Raw genomic sequence first — 19,268 nt, forward strand, 5'->3', positions numbered from 1 at the left:
TCTCCCTCTGGGACTGGGCACCTCCCTCTGGGTCTGGGCACCTCCCACTGGAACTGGGCATCTCCCTCTGGGACTGGACATCTCCCTCTGGGACTGCGCCATCTCCCACTGGGACTGGGCACATCCCTCTGGGACTGCGCAACTCCCTTTGGGACACGGCAACTCCCTCTGGGACTGGGCATCTACTTCTGGGACTGCACCAGCTCCCTCTTGGACTGGGCACCTCCCTCTGGGACTGGGTACCTCCCTCTGGGGCTGGGCACCTCCCTCTGGGACTGGGCACCTCCCTCTGGGACTAGACACCTCGTTCTGTGACTGGGCACCGCTCTTTGGGACTGTGCACCTCCCTCTGGGACTCGGCTCCTCATTCTGGGATGTGCACCTCCCTCTGGGATTGGACACTTCCTTCTGGGACTGGGCACCTCATTCTGGGACTGGGTACCTCCCTCTGGGACTGCGCACCTCCCTCTGGGACTGGGCACCTCCTTCTGGGACTGGGTCCCTCCCTCTGGTACTGGGCCATCTCCCTCTGGGAACGGGGCACCTCCCTCTCGGACAGGGCATCTCCCTCTGGGACTGGTGCATTTCCCTCTGGGAACAGGGCAGCTCCCTCTGGGACTGGGCACCTCCTTCTGGGGCTGGGCCACTCCCTCTGTGACTGGGGCATCTCCCTCTGGGACTGGGCACCTCCCTCTGGGACTGGCCAACCCGTCTGGGACTGGGCACCTCCTTCTGGTACGGCGCGATCTCCCTCTGGGACTGGGCAACTCCCTCTGGGACTGGGTACCTACCTCTGGGACTGGGTTCCTCACTCTGGGACTGGGCACCTCCCTCTGGGACTGGGCACCTACCTCTGGGACTGGGCTCTTCCGTCTGGGTCTGGGCCCTCCCTCTGGGACCGGGCACCTCCTTCTGGGACTGCGCACCTCCCTCTGGAACTGGGCACCTACTTTTGGGACTGGGCACTTCCCTCTGGGACTGCGCACCTCCCTCTGGGACCGGGCATCTCCCTCTGGGACTGCGCCATCTCCCACTGGTACTGGGCACATCCCACTGGGACTGCGCACCTTCCTGAGGGACTGGGCAACACCCTCTGGGACTGGGCACCTACTTCTGGGACTGCGCTATCTCCCTCTGGGACTGGGCACCTCCCTCTGGGACTGCGCCATCTCCCTCTGGGACTGGGCACCTCCCTCTGCGACTGGGCCCCTCCATCTGGGACTGGGCACCTCCCTCTGGGACTTGGCACCTCCCTCTGTGACTCGGCATCTCCCTCTGGGACTGTGCCATCTCCCACTGGGACTGAGCACCTCCCTCTGTGACTGGACACCTTCCTCTGGGACTGGGCACCTCATTCTGGGACTGGGTACCTCCCTCTGGGACTGCGCACCTCCCTCTGGGACTGGGCACCTCCTTCTGGGACTGGGTCGCTCCCTCTGGTACTGGGCTATCTCCCTCTGGGAACTGGGCACCTCCCACTCGGACTAGGCATCTCCCTCTCGGACTGGTGCATTTCCCTCTGGGAACAGGGCAGCTCCCTCTTGGACTGGGCACCTCCTTCTGGGACTGGGCCACTCCCTCTGTGACTGGGGCATCTCCCTCTGGGACTGGGCACCTCCCTCTGGGACGGGGCACAACCCTCTGGGAACAGGGCAGCTCCCTCTGGGACTGGGCACCTACTTCTGGGACTGGGCCACTCCCTCTGTGACTGGGGTATCTCCCTCTGGGACTGGGCACCTCCCTCTGGGACTGGGCACAACCTTCTGTGACTGGGCATCACCCTCTGTGACTGGGCACCTCCCTCTGGGACTGCGCACCTACCTCTGGGACTGGCCACCCCCGTCTGGGACTGGGCACCTCCTTAAGGTACGGCGCGATCTCCCTCTGGGACTGGGCAACTCCCTCTGGGACTGGGTACCTACCTCTGGGACTGGGTTCCTCACTGTGGGACTGGGCACCTCCCTCTGGGACTGGGCACCTCACTCTGGGACTGGGCTCTTCCGTCTGGGTCTGGGTCCTCCCTCTGGGACCGGGCACCTCCTTCTGGGACTGCGCACATCCCTCTGGAACTGGGCACCTACTTTTGGGACTGGGCACTTCCCTCTGGGAATGCGCACCTCCCTCTGGGACTGGGCACCTCCTTCTGGGACTGGGCCCCTCCCTCTGGGACTGGGGCATCTCCCTCTGGGACAGGGCACCCCCCTCTGGGTCAGGGCACCACCCTCTGGAACTGGGCATCTCCCTCTGGGACTGGGCATCTCCCTCTGGGACTGCGCCATCTCCCACTGGTACTGGGCACATCCCTCTGGGACTGCGCACCTTCCTGAGGGACTGGGCAACTCCCTCTGGGACTGGGCACCTACTTCTGGAACTGCGCTATCTCCCTCTGGGACTCGGCACCTCCCTCTGGGACTGGGTACCTCCCTCTGGGACTGGGCACCTCCCTCTGGGACTGGGAACCTCCCTCTGGGACTGGGCACCTCCCTCTGTGACTGGGCATCGCCCTCTGGGACTGCGCCATCTCCATCTGGGACTGGGCTCCTCCCTCTGGGACTGGGCATCTCCCTCTGCGACTGCGCCATCTCCCTCTGTGACTGGGCATTCCCCTCTGGGACTGCGCCATCTCCCTCTGGGACTGGGCACCTCCCTCTGGGACTGGGCCCCTCCATCTGGGACTGGGCACCTCCCTCTGGGACTTTGCACCTCCCTCTGTGACTGGGCATCTCCCTCTGGGACTGTGCCATTTCCCACTGGGACTGCGCCACCTCCCTCTGGGAGTGGGAACCTCCCTCTGGGACTGGGCACCTCCTTCTGGGACTGGGTACCTCCCTCTGGGACTGCGCACCTCCCTCTGGGACTGGGCACCTCCTTCTGGGACTGGGTCCCTACCTCTGGTACTGGGCCATCTCCCTCTGGGAACTGGGCACCTCCCTCTCGGACTGGGCATCTCCCTCTGGGACTGGTGCATTTCCCTCTGGGAACAGGTCAGCTCCCTCTGGTACTGGGCACCTCCTTCTGGAACTGGGCCACTCGCTCTGTGACTGGGGCATCTCCCTCTGGGACTGGGCAACTCCCTCTGGGACTGGGCACAACCCTCTGGGACTGGGCATCTCCCTCTGTGACTGGGCACTTCCCTCTGGGACTGCGCACTTACCTCTGGGACTGGCCACCCCCGTCTGGGACTAGGCACCTCCTTCTGGTACGGCGCGATCTCCCTCTGGGACTGGGCAAATCCCTCTGGGACTGGGGACCTACCTCTGGGACTGGGTTCCTCACTCTGGGACTGGGCACATCCCTCTGGGACTGGGCACCTCCCTCTGGGACTGGGATCTTACGTCTGGGTCTGGGCCCTCCCTCTGGGACCGGGCACCTCCTTCTGGGACTGCGCACCACCCTCTGGAACTGGGCACCTACTTTTGGGACTGGGCACTTCCCTCTGGGACTGCGCAACTCCCTCTGGAACTGGGCACCTCCTTCTGGGACTGGGCCGCTCCCCCTGGGACTGGGGCATCTCCCTCTGGGACAGGGCACCTCCCTCTGGGTCAGGGCACCACCCTCTGGAACTGGGCATCTCCCTCTGGGACTGGGCATCTCCCTCTGGGACTGCGCCATCTCCCACTGGTACTGGGCACATCCCTCTGTGACTGCGCACCTCCCTCTGGGACTGCGCACCTCCTTCTGGGACTGGGCCGCTCCCTATGGGACTGGGCACCTCCCTCTGGGACTGGGCACCTCCTTCTGGGACTGGGTACCTCCCTCTGGGACTGCGCACCTCCCTCTGGGACTGGGCACCTCCTTCTGGGACTGGGTCCCTACCTCTGGTACTGGGCCATCTCCCTCTGGGAACTGGACACCTCCCTCTCGGACTGGGCATCTCCCTCTGGGACTGGTGCATTTCCCTCTGGGAACAGGGCAGCTCCCTCTGGTACTGGGCACCTCCTTCGGGGACTGGGCCACTCCCTCTGTGACTGGGGCATCTCCCTCTGGGACTGGGCACCTCCCTCTGGGACTGGGCACAACCCTCTGGGACTGGGCATCTCCCACTGGTAATGGGCACATCCCTCTGGGACTGCGCACCTTCCTGAGGGACTGGGCAACTCCCTCTGGGACTGGGCACCTCCCTCTGGGACTGGGCACCTCCCTCTGGGACTGCGCACCTACCTCTGGGACTGGCCACCCCCGTCTGGGACTGGGCACCTCCTTCTGGTACAGCGCGATCTCCCTCTGGGACTGGGCAAATCCCTCTGGGACTGGGGACCTACCTCTGGGACTGGGTTCCTCACTCTGGGACTGGGCACCTCCCTCTGGGACTGGGCACCTCCCTCTGGGACTGGGATCTTACGTCTGGGTCTGGGCCCTCCCTCTGGGACCGGGCACCTCCTTCTGGGACTGCGCACCAACCTCTGGAACTGGGCACCTACTTTTGGGACTGGGAACTTCCCTCTGGGACTGCGCAACTCCCTCTGGAACTGGGCACCTCCTTCTGGGACTGGGCCGCTCCCCCTGGGACTGGGGCATCTCCCTCTGGGACAGGGCACCTCCCTCTGGGTCAGGGCACCACCCTCTGGAACTGGGCATCTCCTTCTGGGACTGGGCATCTCCCACTGGTAATGGGCACATCCCTCTGGGACTGCGCACCTTCCTGAGGGACTGGGCAACTCCCTCTGGGACTGGGCACCTCCCTCTGGGACTGGGCACCTCCCTCTGGGACTGGGCACCTCCCTCTGGGAATGGGCACCTCCCTCTGGGACTGGGCACCTCCCTGTGTGACTGGGCATCTCCCTCTGGGACTGCGCCATCTCCCTCTGGGACTGGGCACCTCTCTCTGGGACTGGGCTCCTCCCTCTGGGACTGGGCATCTCCCTCTGCGACTGCGCCATCTCCCTCTGTGACTGGGCATCTCCCTCTGGGACTGCGCCATCTCCCTCTGGGACTGGGCACCTCCCTCTGGGACTTGGCACCTCCTTCTGTGACTGGGCATCTCCCTCTTTGACTATCCCATCTCCCACTGGGACTGGGCACCTCCCTCTGGGACTGGACACCTTCCTCTGGGACTGCGCCACCTCCCTCTGGGACTGGGAACCTCCCTCTGGGACTGGACACCTCCTTCTGGGACTGGGCACTTCCCTCTGGTTCTGGGCACCTCCCTCTGGGACTGCGCCATCTCCCTCTGGGACTGGGCACCTCCCTCTGGGACTGGGCATCTCCGTCTAGTACTGGGCACCTCCCTCTAGGACTGGGGCTTCTCCCCTGGGACTTGGCCACCTCCCTCTGGGACTGGGCACCTCCATCTGGGACTGGGTACCTCCCTCTGGGACTGGGCATCTCCATCTGGGATGGGGCATCTCCCTCTGGGACTGGGCATCTCCCTCTGGGACTGAGTACCTCCGTCTGGGACTGGGCATCTCCCTCTGGGACTGGGCATCTCCCTCTGGGACTGCCCCATCTCCCTCTGGGACTGGGCATCTCCCTCTCGGACTGGGGATCTTCCTCTAGGACTGCGCCATCTCCCTCTGCGATGGCGCCACCTCCCTCTGAGAGTGCGCCATCTCCCCCTTGGAACGGGGCAGCTCATTCTGGGACTGGGGCATCTCCCTCTGGGACTGGGCAACTCCCTCTCGATCTGGGCATCTCCCTCTAGGACTGGGCACCTGCTGGGCATCTCCCTCTGGGACTGCGCCAACTCCTTGTGGGACCGGGCACCTCCCTCTGGGATTGCGCCATCTCCCTCTGTGGCTGGGCATCTCCCTCTGGGACTGGGCATCTCCCTCTCGGACTGGATATCTCCCTCTTGGGCTGCGCCACCTCCCTCTGCGATGGCGCCAACTCCCTCTGGTACTGGGCCATCTCCCTCTGGGAACGGGGCACCTCCCTCTCGGACTGGGCATCTCCCTCTGGGACTGTGGCATTTCCCTCTGGGAACAGGGCAGCTCCCTCTGGGATTGGGCACCTCCTTCTGGGACTGGGCCGCTCGCTCTGTGACTGTGGCATCTCTCTCTGGGACTGAGCACCTCCCTCTGGGACTGGGCACCCACTTTTGGGACTGGGCACCTCCCTCCGGGACTGCGCACCTCCCTCTGGGACTGGGCTCTTCACTCTGGGTCTGGGCCCTCCCTTTGGGACCACGCACCTTCTTCTGGGACTGCGCAACTCCCTCTGGAACTGGGCACCCACTTTTGGGACTGGGCACCTCCCTCTGGGACTGCGCACCTCCCTCTGGGCAGGGCACCTCCTTCTGGGACTGGGCCCCTCCCTCTGGGACTGGGGCATCTCCCTCTGGGACTGGGCACCTCCCTCTGGGTCTGGGCACCTCCCACTGGAACTGGGCATCTCCCTCTGGGACTGGACATCTCCCTCTGGGACTGCGCCACCTCCCACTGGGACTGGGCACATCCCTCTGGGACTGCGCACCTCCCTTTGGGACACGGCAACTCCCTCTGGGACTGGGTATCTACTTCTGGGACTGCACCAGCTCCCTCTTGGACTGGGCACCTCCCTCTGGGACTGGGTACCTCCCTCTGGGGCTGGGCACCTCCCTCTGGGACTGGGCACCTCCCTCTGGGACTAGACACCTCGTTCTGTGACTGGGCACCTCTCTTTGGGACTGTGCACCTCCCTCTGGGACTCGGCTCCTCATTCTGGGATGTGCACCTCCCTCTGGGATTGGACACTTCCTTCTGGGACTGGGCACCTCATTCTGGGACTGGGTACCTCCCTCTGGGACTGCGCACCTCCCTCTGGGACTGGGCACCTCCTTCTGGGACTGGGTCCCTCCCTCTGGTACTGGGCCATCTCCCTCTGGGAACGGGGCACCTCCCTCTCGGACAGGGCATCTCCCTCTGGGACTGGTGCATTTCCCTCTGGGAACAGGGCAGCTCCCTCTGGGACTGGGCACCTCCTTCTGGGGCTGGGCCACTCCCTCTGTGACTGGGGCATCTCCCTCTGGGACTGGGCACCTCCCTCTGGGACTGGCCAACCCGTCTGGGACTGGGCACCTCCTTCTGGTACGGCGCGATCTCCCTCTGGGACTGGGCAACTCCCTCTGGGACTGGGTACCTACCTCTGGGACTGGGTTCCTCACTCTGGGACTGGGCACCTCCCTCTGGGACTGGGCACCTACCTCTGGGACTGGGCTCTTCCGTCTGGGTCTGGGCCCTCCCTCTGGGACCGGGCACCTCCTTCTGGGACTGCGCACCTCCCTCTGGAACTGGGCACCTACTTTTGGGACTGGGCACTTCCCTCTGGGACTGCGCACCTCCCTCTGGGACCGGGCATCTCCCTCTGGGACTGCGCCATCTCCCACTGGTACTGGGCACATCCCACTGGGACTGCGCACCTTCCTGAGGGACTGGGCAACACCCTCTGGGACTGGGCACCTACTTCTGGGACTGCGCTATCTCCCTCTGGGACTGGGCACCTCCCTCTGGGACTGGGTACCTCCATCTGGGACTGGGCACCTCCGTCTGGGACTGGGCAACCCCCTCTGGGACTGGGCACCTCCCTCTGTGACTGGGCATCTCCCTCTGGGACTGCGCCATCTCCATCTGGGACTGGGCACCTCCCTCTGGGACTGGGCTCCTCCCTCTGGGACTGGGCATCTCCCTCTGCGACTGCGCCATATCCCTCTGTGACTGGGCATCTCCCTCTGGGACTGCGCCATCTCCCTCTGGGACTGGGCACATCCCTCTGCGACTGGGCCCCTCCATCTGGGACTGGGCACCTCCCTCTGGGACTTGGCACCTCCCTCTGTGACTCGGCATCTCCCTCTGGGACTGTGCCATCTCCCACTGGGACTGAGCACCTCCCTCTGTGACTGGACACCTTCCTCTGGGACTGGGCACCTCATTCTGGGACTGGGTACCTCCCTCTGGGACTGCGCACCTCCCTCTGGGACTGGGCACCTCCTTCTGGGACTGGGTCGCTCCCTCTGGTACTGGGCTATCTCCCTCTGGGAACTGGGCACCTCCCACTCGGACTGGGCATCTCCCTCTGGGACTGGTGCATTTCCCTCTGGGAACAGGGCAGCTCCCTCTTGGACTGGGCACCTCCTTCTGGGACTGGGCCACTCCCTCTGTGACTGGGGCATCTCCCTCTGGGACTGGGCACCTCCCTCTGGGACGGGGCACAACCCTCTGGGACTGGGCACCTCCATCTGGGACTGGGTACCTCCCTCTGGGACTGGGCACCTCCCTCTGGGACGGGGCACCTCCCTCTGGGACTGGGCATCTCCCTCTGGGACTGCGCCATCTCCATCTGGGACTGGGCACCTTCCTCTGGGACTGGGCTCCTCCCTCTGGGACTGGGCATCTCCCTCTGCGACTGCGCCATCTCCCTCTGTGACTGGGCATCTCCCTCTGTGACTGCGACATCTCCCTCTGGGACTGGGCACCTCCCTCTGCGACTGGGCCCCTCCATCTGGGACTGGGCACCTCCTTCTGGTACGGCGCGATCTCCCTCTGGGACTGGGCAACTCCCTCTGGGACTGGGTACCTACCTCTGGGACTGGGTTCCTCACTCTGGGACTGGGCACCTCCCTCTGGGACTGGGCACCTTCCTCTGGGACTGCGCCACATCCCTCTGGGACTAGGCACCTCCCTCCGGGACTGGGCACCTCCTTCTGGGACTGGGCACCTCCATCTGGGACTGGGTACCTCCCTCTGGGACTGCGCCATCTCCCTCTGGGACTGGGCATCTCCATCTGGGATGGGGCATCTCCCTCTGGGACTGGGCATCTCCCTCTGGGACTGAGTACATCCGTCTGGGACTGGGCCCCTCCCTCTGGGACAGGGCACCTCCCTCTGGGACTGGGCACCTCCCTCTGTGACCTGGCATCTCCCTCTGGGACTGTGCCATCTCCCACTGGGACTGGGCACATCCCTCTGGGACTGGGCACCTTCCTCTGGGACTGCGCCACATCCCTCTGGGACTAGGCACCTCCCTCCGGGACTGGGCACCTCCTTCTGGGACTGGGCACCTCCCTCTGGTACTGGGCACCTCCCTCTGGGACTGCGCCATCTCCCTTTGGGACTGCGCCATCTCCCTTTGGAACTGGGCACCTCCCTCTGGGACTGGGCATCTCCGTCTAGGACTGGGCACCTCCCTCTCGGACTGGGGCTTCTCCCCTGGGACTGGGCCACCTCCCTCTGGGACTGGGCACCTCCATCTGGGACTGGGTACATCCCTCGGGGACTGCGCCATCTCCCTCTGGGACTGGGCATCTCCATCTGGGACGGGGCATCTCCCTCTGGGACTGGGCATCTCTGTGAACAGGGCAGCTCCCTCTGTGACTGGGTACCTCCTTCTGGGACTGCGCCCCTCCCTCTGGGACTGGGGCATATCCCTCTGGGACTGGGCACCTCCCTCTGGGACTGGGCACCTCCCTCTGGGACTGGGCACCTCCCTCTGGGACTGGGCATCTCCCTCTGGGACTGGGCATCTCCCTCTGGGACTGGGCACACCCTCTGCGTCTGGGCACCTCCTTCTCCGACTGCGCCATCTCCCTCTCGGACTGGGCACCTCCCTCTGGGACTGGGTAGGTTCCTCCCTCTGGGACTGGGAACCTCCCTCTGGGAGTGGGCACCTCCCTCTGGGACTGGGCACCTTCCTCTGGGACTGCGCCACCTCCCTCTGGGAATGGGCACCTCCCTCTGGGACTGGGCACCTTCTTCTGGGACTGGGCACCTCTCTCTGGTACTGGGCACCTCCCTCTGGTACTGGGCACCTCCCTCTGTGACTGCGCCATCTCCCTCTGGGAATGTGCCATCTCCCTTTGGGACTGGGCTTCTCCCGCTGGGACTGCGCCATCTCCCTCTGGGACTGGGCACGTCCCTCTGGGACTGGCCATCTCCCTCTGCGACGGCGCCATTTCCCTCTGGGATGGCGCACCTCACTTTGGGACAGGGAACAGCCCTCTGGGACTCGGGATTCACCCTCTGGGACTGGGCCATCTCCCTCTGGGGTTCTGCACCTCCCTGTGGGACTGGGGCATCCCACTCTGGGACTGGGCATCTCCCTCTGGGACTGGGCACGCCCTCTGGGTCTGGGCACATCCTTCTGGGACAGGGCACATCCCTCTGGGACTGGGCATCTCCCCCTGGGACGGGGCATCTCCCTCTGGGACTGTGCCATCTCCCTCTGGGACTGGGCACCTCCTTCTGGGACAGGGCACCTCCCTCTGGGACTGGGCATCTCCCTCTGGGACTGGACATCTCCCTCTGTGATTGTGCCATCTCCCACTGGGACTGGGCACCTCCCTCTGGGACTGGGCACCTTCCTCTGGGACTGCGCCACCTCCCTCTAGGACTGGGTACACTCTCTGGGTCTGGGCACCTCCCTCTGTGACTGCGCCATCTCCCTCTGGGACTGAGCATTTCCCTCTGGGACTGGGTATCTCCCTCTGGGACTGGACACCTCCCTCTGGGACTGGGCACCACCCTCTCGGACTGGGCATCTCCCTCTGCGACGGCGCCATTTCCCTCTGGGATGGGGCACCTCACTCTGGGACTGGGCACCTCCCTCTGGGACTGCGGCATCTCTCTCTGGGTTGGGCACCTCCTTCTGGGACTGCGCCATCTCCCTGTGGGACTGCACCATCTCCCTCTGGGACTGGGCATCTCCCTCTGGGACTGGGGCATCTCCCTCTGGGACTGGACACCTACCTCTGGGACTGGGCACCTCCCTCTGGGTCTGGGCATCTCCCTCTGGGACTGCGCCATCTCCCTCTGGGACTGGGCACCTCCCTCTGGGACTGGGCACCTCCCTCTGGGACTGGGCACCTCACTCTGTGACTAGGCATCTCCCACTGGGACTGGGCACCTCCATCTGGGACTGCGCACCTCCCTCTGTGCCTGGCAACTCCCTCTGGGGCTGGGCACCTCCTTCTGGGACTGCGCCATCTCCCTCTGGGACTGAGCACCTCCCTCTGGGACTGGGCATCTCCCTCTGGGACTGAGCATCTCCCACTGGGACTGCGCCATCTCCCACTGGGACTGGGCACCTCCATCTGGGACTGCGCACCTCCCGCTGGGACGGGGCACCTCCCTCTGGGACTGGGCACCTCGCTCTGGGGCTGGGCACCTCCCTCTGGGACTGCGCCTTTTCCCTCTGGGACTGGGCACCTCCCTCTGGGACTAGGCACCTTCCACTGGGACTGCGGTTTCTCCTTCTGGGACTGGGCATCTCCCTCTGCGATGGCGCCATCTCCTTCTGGAACTGCGCCATGCACATCTGGGACTGGGCACCTCCCTCTGGGACTGGGCACCTCCCTCAGGGGCTGCGCCACCTCCCTCAGGGACTGCGCCATCTCCCTCTGGGACTGCGGCATCTCCCTCTGGGACTGGGGCATCTACCTCTGGGACTGGGCACCTCCCTCTGGGACTGGGCATCACTCACTGGGAATGGGCACCTCCGTCTGGGACTGGGCATCTCCCTCTGGGACTGTGGCTTCTCCGTCTGGGACTGGGCACCTCCCTCTGGGACTGGTCACCTCCCTCTGGGATTGAGCCTTCTCCCGCTGGCAGTAGGCACCTCCCTCTTGGCTTCTCCATCTCCCTCTGGGACTGCGCACCTCCCTCTGGGACTGGGCACCTCCCTCTGGGACTGGGCACCTCCTTCTGGGACTGGGCACATCCTTCCGAGACTGGGCACCTCTCTCTGGGACTGCGCACCTCACTCTGGGACAGGGCACCTCCCTCTGGGTCTGCGCACCTCACTCTGGGACTGGGCATCTCCATCTGGGACTGGACACCTCCCTCAGTGACTGGGCACCTCCCTCTGGGACTGGGCAGCGCCCTCTGGGACTGGGGAACCCTTTCTGGAATTGGGCACCTCCCTCTGGAACTGCGCATCTCCCTCTGTGCCTGGCACCTCCCTCAGGGACTGGGGCTTCTCCCTCTGGGACTGGGCCACCTCCCTCTAGGACTGGGCACCTCCGTCAGAGTCTGGGCACCTCCTTCTGGGACTGTGCACCTCCCTCTGGGACTGGCCACCTCCTTCTGGGACTGGGCACCTCACTCTGGGACGGCACACCTCCCTCTGGGACTGGGCACCTCCTTCTGGGAATGGGCCCCTCCCTCTGTGACTGGGGCATCTCCCTCTGGTACTGGGCACTTCCATCTGGGACTGGGCACCTCCGTCTGGGACTGGGCACCTCGCTCTGGGACTGGGCATCTCCCTCTGGGACAGGGCACCTCCATCTGGGACTGGGCATCTCCCTCTGGGATTGCGCCATCTCCCTCGGGACTGTGCACCTCCCTCTGGGACTGGGCACCTCCCTCTGGGACTGCGCCATCTCCCTGTGGGACTGAGCACCTTCCTCTTGGACTGGTTACCTCCATCTGTGACTGGGTCACTCCCTCTGCGACTGGGCACCTCCCTCTGGGACTGGGCATCTCCCTCTGGGACTGGACATCTCCCTCTGTGATTGTGCCATCTCCCACTGGGACTGGGCACCTCCCTCTGGGACTGGGCACCTTCCTCTGGGACTGCGCCACCTCCCTCTAGGACTGGGTACACTCTCTGGGTCTGGGCACCTCCCTCTGTGACTGCGCCATCTCCCTCTGGGACTGAGCATTTCCCTCTGGGACTGGGTATCTCCCTCTGGGACTGGACACCTCCCTCTGGGACTGGGCACCACCCTCTCGGACTGGGCATCTCCCTCTGCGACGGCGCCATTTCCCTCTGGGATGGGGCACCTCACTCTGGGACTGGGCACCTCCCTCTGGGACTGCGGCATCTCTCTCTGGGTTGGGCACCTCCTTCAGGGACTGCGCCATCTCCCTGTGGGACTGCACCATCTCCCTCTGGGACTGGGCATCTCCCTCTGGGACTGGGGCATCTCCCTCTGGGACTGGACACCTACCTCTGGGACTGGGCACCTCCCTCTGGGTCTGGGCATCTCCCTCTGGGACTGCGCCATCTCCCTCTGGGACTGGGCACCTCCCTCTGGGACTGGGCACCTCCCTCTGGGACTGGGCACCTCACTCTGTGACTAGGCATCTCCCACTGGGACTGGGCACCTCCATCTGGGACTGCGCACCTCCCTCTGTGCCTGGCAACTCCCTCTGGGGCTGGGCACCTCCTTCTGGGACTGCGCCATCTCCCTCTGGGACTGAGCACCTCCCTCTGGGACTGGGCATCTCCCTCTGGGACTGAGCATCTCCCACTGGGACTGCGCCATCTCCCACTGGGACTGGGCACCTCCATCTGGGACTGCGCACCTCCCTCTGGGACGGGGCACCTCCCTCTGGGACTGGGCACCTCGCTCTGGGGCTGGGCACCTCCCTCTGGGACTGCGCCTTTTCCCTCTGGGACTGGGCACCTCCCTCTGGGACTAGGCACCTTCCACTGGGACTGCGGTTTCTCCTTCTGGGACTGGGCATCTCCCTCTGCGATGGCGCCATCTCCTTCTGGAACTGCGCCATGCACATCTGGGACTGGGCACCTCCCTCTGGGACTGGGCACCTCCCTCAGGGGCTGCGCCACCTCCCTCAGGGACTGCGCCATCTCCCTCTGGGACTGCGGCATCTCCCTCTGGGACTGGGGCATCTACCTCTGGGACTGGGCACCTCCCTCTGGGACTGGGCATCACTCACTGGGAATGGGCACCTCCGTCTGGGACTGGGCATCTCCCTCTGGGACTGTGGCTTCTCCGTCTGGGACTGGGCACCTCCCTCTGGGACTGGGCACCTCCCTCTGGGATTGAGCCTTCTCCCGCTGGCAGTAGGCACCTCCCTCTTGGCTTCTCCATCTCCCTCTGGGACTGCGCACCTCCCTCTGGGACTGGGCACCTCCCTCTGGGACTGGGCACCTCCTTCTGGGACTGGGCACATCCTTCCGAGACTGGGCACCTCTCTCTGGGACTGCGCACCTCACTCTGGGACAGGGCACCTCCCTCTGGGTCTGCGCACCTCACTCTGGGACTGGGCATCTCCATCTGGGACTGGACACCTCCCTCAGTGACTGGGCACCTCCCTCTGGGACTGGGCAGCGCCCTCTGGGACTGGGGAACCCTTTCTGGAATTGGGCACCTCCCTCTGGAACTGCGCATCTCCCTCTGTGCCTGGCACCTCCCTCAGGGACTGGGGCTTCTCCCTCTGGGACTGGGCCACCTCCCTCTAGGACTGGGCACCTCCGTCAGAGTCTGGGCACCTCCTTCTGGGACTGTGCACCTCCCTCTGGGACTGGCCACCTCCTTCTGGGACTGGGCACCTCACTCTGGGACGGCACACCTCCCTCTGGGACTGGGCACCTCCTTCTGGGAATGGGCCCCTCCCTCTGTGACTGGGGCATCTCCCTCTGGTACTGGGCACTTCCATCTGGGACTGGGCACCTCCGTCTGGGACTGGGCACCTCGCTCTGGGACTGGGCATCTCCCTCTGGGACAGGGCACCTCCATCTGGGACTGGGCATCTCCCTCTGGGATTGCGCCATCTCCCTCGGGACTGTGCACCTCCCTCTGGGACTGGGCACCTCCCTCTGGGACTGCGCCATCTCCCTGTGGGACTGAGCACCTTCCTCTTGGACTGGTTACCTCCATCTGTGACTGGGTCACTCCCTCTGCGACTGGGCACCTCCCTCTGGGACTGGGCACTTCCGTCTGGGACTGGGCATCTCCATCTAAGACTGCGCCATCTCCCTCTGGGACTGGGCACCTCCCTCTGGACTGCGCCATCTCTCTCTGGGACTCGGCACCGCCCTCTGGGAGTGGGCACCTCCCTCTGGACTGGGCACCTCCCTCTGGGACTGGGCACCTCCTTCTGGGACTGGGCACCTCCTTCTGGGACTGGGCACCTCCCTCTGGGACTGGGGATTCGCCCTCTGAGACTGTGCACCTCCCTCTGGGACTGGGCACCTCCCTCAGGGACTGGGGCTTCTCCCTCTGGCACTAGGCACCTCCCTCTGGGACTGCGCCATCTCCCTCTGGGACTGTGCACCTCCCTCTGGAACTGGGCACATCCCTCTGGGACTGGGCACCTCCTTCTGGGAGTGGGCAACTCCCTCTCGGACTGGGCATCTCCCTCTGGGACTGGGCACGTCCCCCTGGGACTGGGCACCTCCTTCTGGGACTGGGCACCTCCCTCTGGGACTGCGCACCTCCCTCTGGGGCTGGGCACCTCCTTCTGGGACTGGGTACCTCCCTCTGGGACTGCGCACCGCCCTCTGGTACTGGGCACCTCCTTGTGGGACAGTGCACCTCCCTCTGGGACTGGGCACCTCCTTCTGGGACTGGGCACATCCTTCCGAGACTGGGCACCTCTCTCTGGGACTGCGCATCTCACTCTGGGACAGGGCACCTCCCTCTGGGACTGCGCACCTCACTCTTGGACTGGGCACCTCCATCTGGGACTGAACACCTCCCTCAGTGACTGGGCACCTCCCTCTGGGACTGGGCACCTCCCTCTGGGACTAGGGACCCCTTTCTGGTATTGGGCACCTCCCTCTGGAACTGTGCATCTCCCTCTGTGCCTGGCACCTCCCTCTGGGGCTGGGCACCTCCCTCTGGGACTGGGCATCTCCCTCTGGTACTGGAGCATCTCCCTCTGGGACTGGGCACCTCCCTCTGGGACTGGGCACCTCCTTCAGGTGCTGCGCCATCTCCCTCTGGGACTGCGCCATCTCCCTCTGGGACTGCGGCATCTCCCTCTGGGACTGGGGCATCTACCTCTGGGACTGGGCACCTCCCTCTGGGACTGGGCATCACTCACTGGGAATGGGCACCTCCGTCTGGGACTGGGCATCTCCCTCTGGGACTGTGGCTTCCTACTCTGGGACTGGGCACCTCCCTCTGGGACTGGGCACGTCCCCCTGGGACTGGGCACCTCCTTCTGGGACTGGGCACCTCCCTCTGGGACTGCGCACCTCATTCTGGGACTGGGCACCTCCCTCTGGGGCTGGGCACCTCCTTCTGGGACTGGGTACCTCCCTCTGGGACTGCGCACCGCCCTCTGGTACTGGGCACCTCCTTGTGGGACAGTGCACCTCCCTCTGGGACTGGGCACCTCCTTCTGGGACTGGGCACATCCTTCCGAGACTGGGCACCTCTCTCTGGGACTGCGCATCTCACTCTGGGACAGGGCACCTCCCTCTGGGACTGCGCACCTCACTCTTGGACTGGGCACCTCCATCTGGGACTGAACACCTCCCTCAGTGACTGGGCACCTCCCTCTGGGACTGGGCACCTCCCTCTGGGACTAGGGACCCCTTTCTGGTATTGGGCACCTCCCTCTGGAACTGTGCATCTCCCTCTGTGCCTGGCACCTCCCTCTGGGGCTGGGCACCTCCCTCTGGGACTGAGCATCTCCCTCTGGTACTGGAGCATCTCCCTCTGGGACTGGGCACCTCCCTCTGGGACTGGGCACCTCCTTCAGGTGCTGCGCCATCTCCCTCTGGGACTGCGCCATCTCCCTCTGGGACTGCGGCATCTCCCTCTGGGACTGGGGCATCTACCTCTGGGACTGGGCACCTCCCTCTGGGACTGGGCATCACTCACTGGGAATGGGCACCTCCGTCTGGGACTGGGCATCTCCCTCTGGGACTGTGGCTTCCTACTCTGGGACTGGGCACCTCCCTCTGGGACTGGGCACCTCCCTCTGTGACTGGGCCTTCTCCCGCTGGCAGTAGGCACCTCCCTCTTGGCTGCGCCATCTCCCTCTGGTTCTGAGCACCTCCCTCTGGGACTGGGCACCTCCCTCTGGGACTAGGCACCTCCTTCTGGGACTGGGCACATCCTTCCGAGACTGGGCACCTCTCTCTGGGATTGCGCACCTCACTCTGGGACAGGGCACCTCCCTCTGGGTCTGCGCACCTCACTCTGGGACTGGGCACCTCCATCTGGGACTGGACACCTCCCTCAGTGACTGGGCACCTCCCTCTGGGACTGGGCACCTCCCTCTGGGACTGGGGAACCCTTTCTGGAATTGGGCACCTCCCTCTGGAACTGCGCATCTCCCTCTGTGCCTGGCACCTCCCTCAGGGACTGGGGCTTCTCCCTCTGGGACTGGGCTACCTCCCTCTAGGACTGGGCACCTCCGTCAGAGTCTGGGCATCTCCTTCTGGGACTGTGCACCTCCCTCTGGGACTGGGCACCTCCTCTGGGACTGGGCACCTCCCTCTGGGACGGCGCACCTCCCAAGGGACTGGGCACCTCCTTCTGGGACTGGGCTCCTCCCTCTCTGGCTGGTGCATCTTCCTCTGGGACTGGGCACCTCCATCTGGGACTGGGCACCTCCGTCTGGGACTGGATACCTCGCTCTGGGACTGGGCATCTGCTTTTGGGACAGGGCACCTCCATCTGGGACTGGGCATCTCCCTCTCGGATTGCGCCATCTCCCTCGGGACTGTGCACCTCCCTCTGGGACTGGGCACCTCCCTCTGGGACTGCGCCATCTCCTTCTGGGACTGAGCACCTTCCTCTGTGACTGGGTCACTCCATCTGTGACTGGGTCACTCCCTCTGCGACTGGGCACCTACCTCTGGGACTGGGCACTTCCGTCTGGGACTGTGCATCTCCATCTAAGACTGCGCCATCTCCCTCTGGAACTGGGCACCTCCCTCTGGGAGTGGGCACCTCCCTCTGGACTGCGCACCTCCCTCTGGGACTGGGCACCTACTTCTGGGACTGGGCACCGCCTTCAGGGACTGGGCACCTCCCTATGGGACTGCGCCATCTCCCTCTGGGACTGTGCACCTCCCTCTGGAATTGGGCACATCCCTCTGGGACTGGGTACCTCCTTCTGGGACTGGGCAACTCCCTCTGGGACTGGGCATCTCCCTTTGGGACTGGGCACGTCCCCCTGGGACTGGGCACCTCCTTCTGGGACTGGGCAACTCCCTCTGGGACTGCGCACCTCCTTCTGGGACTGGGCACCTCCCTCTGGGGCTGGGCACCTCCTTCTGGGACTGGGCACCTCCCTCTGGGACTGTGCACCTCCCTCAGGGACTGGTCACCACCTTCTGGGTCTGGGCACCTCCCTCTGGGACTGCGCACCTCCCTCTGGGACTGGGCACCTCCCTCTGGGACTGGGCACCTCCCTCTGAGACTGGGGCTTCTCCCTATGGGACTGGGCCACGTCCCTCAGGGAATGGGCACCTCCGTCTGGGACTGGGCGCCTCCCTCTGGGACTGCGCCACCTCCCTCTGGGACTGGACATCTCCATCTGGTACTGGGCATCTCCCTCTGGGACTGGGCATCTCCTTCTGGGACTGGGCATCTCGCTCTGGGACTGGGCATCTCCCTCTGGGGCTGCGCCATCTCCCTCTGTGACTTGGAGTCTCCCTCTGGGACTGGGCATCTCCATCTCGGACTGGGCATCTCCCTCTAGGACTGCACCATCTCCCTCTGCGATGGCGCCTCCTAACTCTGGGATTGCGCCATCTCCCTCTGTGACTTGGAGTCTCCCTCTGGGAACGGGGCAGCTCCATCTGGGACTTGGCATCTCCCTGTGGGACTGGGGCATCTCCCTCTGGGGACAGGGCAGCTCCCTCTGTTACTGGGCACCTCCTTCTGGGATTGGGCACCTCCCTCTCGGACATGAGGCTTCACCCTGTGGCTCTAGGCACCTTCCTCAGTGATTGGGGCTTTTCCCTCTGGGACTGGGCCACCTCCCTCTGGGACTGGGCACCTCCGTCAGGGTCTGGGCACCTCATTCTGGGACTGTGAACCTCCCTCTGGGACTGGGCACCTCCTTCTGGGACTGGGCCCCTCCCTCTGTGACTGGGGCATCTCCCTCTGGGCCTGGACACCTCCATCTGGGACTGGGCAACTCCGTCTGGAACTGGGCACCTCGCTCTGGGACTGCGCCATCTCCCTCTGGGACTGGGCAACTCCCTCGGAGACTGGGCACCTCCCTCTGGGACTGCGCCATCTCCCTCTGGGACTGAGCACCTTCCTCTTGGACTGGTTTTCTCCATCTGTCACTGGGTCACGCCCTCTGGGACTGGGCACCTCCCTCTGGGACTTGGCACCACCGTCTGGGTCTGGGCATCTCCCTCTAGGACTGCGCCATCTCCCTCTGGGACTGGGCACCTCCCTCTGGGACTGGGCACCTCCCTCTGGGATTGCGCCATCTCCCTCTGGGACTGGGCACCTCCCTCTGGGACTGGGCACATCCCTCTGGGACTGGGCTCCTCCATCTGGGACTGGACACCTCCCTCAGTGACTGGGCACCTCCCTCTGGGACTGGGCACCTCCCTCTGGGACTGGGGAACCCTTTCTGGAATTGGGCACCTCCCTCTGGAACTGCGCATCTCCCTCTGTGCCTGGCACCTCC

This window comes from Scyliorhinus torazame, chromosome 3 (assembly GCF_047496885.1).
Source record: "Scyliorhinus torazame isolate Kashiwa2021f chromosome 3, sScyTor2.1, whole genome shotgun sequence".
Classification (NCBI taxonomy): Eukaryota; Metazoa; Chordata; class Chondrichthyes; order Carcharhiniformes; family Scyliorhinidae; genus Scyliorhinus; species Scyliorhinus torazame.